This window comes from Lottia gigantea (genome assembly GCF_000327385.1).
Source record: "Lottia gigantea unplaced genomic scaffold LOTGIsca_59, whole genome shotgun sequence".
NCBI lineage: Eukaryota > Metazoa > Mollusca > Gastropoda > Lottiidae > Lottia > Lottia gigantea.
The window spans coordinates 630,567-631,436 of NW_008710013.1; positions in this window are offsets into that span (position 1 = coordinate 630,567).

An 870-nucleotide genomic window follows, 5' to 3' on the forward strand; every position below is an offset into this window, starting at 1 on the left:
ACATGACATGCTACGATTGGTTAAAAATACTACATGTTAGATTACCATGGAGATTTAAAATATCAGAAAACGAAAAGATATGAAAATGTGATCAAATTTTAATTAGATTGAGAGTCAGTAAAAACTAGAATAAATTCCCCCTGGTATTCGAGACCTTAAGTATATTAAAATGAAACATTTGTTATTATNTGATGTTTGACAGATAATATTAATACGATATCGATTTCCAATCACTCCGTCACACTCTTAATCACCTCTTATCGATTTTATCATTCTACTATACTGGTTGATATAAACTTACTCAAGCTTATTGCTGCAATAGGTAACTTTCGGTAGCAGGATCTATCCTATACCTACTGTATTGATACCTTTCTACTGTCTGAGAACTTCCAGGAGTTACCTTGGATTGTATTTTAGACGAGGAATAAGGTAAGCCGGTCAATATTAAATATCTCAGGTCTAGACTTTTCTTAACCTGGTTTAAGTATGTTGAATTTCGTACCAGAGGTTAAGGTATGATTAAGAGAGTTAAGGTAATTCATAGTATTATCATAACAAGAGAGTATTGTAGGTAAATCATAGTATTATCATAACAAGAGAGTATTGTAGGTAAATCATAGTATTATCATAACAAGAGAGTATTGTAGGTATTTCATAGTATTATCATAACAAGAGAGTATTGTAGGTAAATCATAGTATTATTATAACAAGAGAGTATTGTAGGTAATTCATAGTATTATCATACCAAGAGAGTATTGTAGGTATTTCATAGTATTATAACAAGAGAGTATTGTAGGTATTTCATAGTATTATCATAACAAGAGAGTATTGTAGGTATTTCATAGTATTATCATAACAAGAGAGTATGTA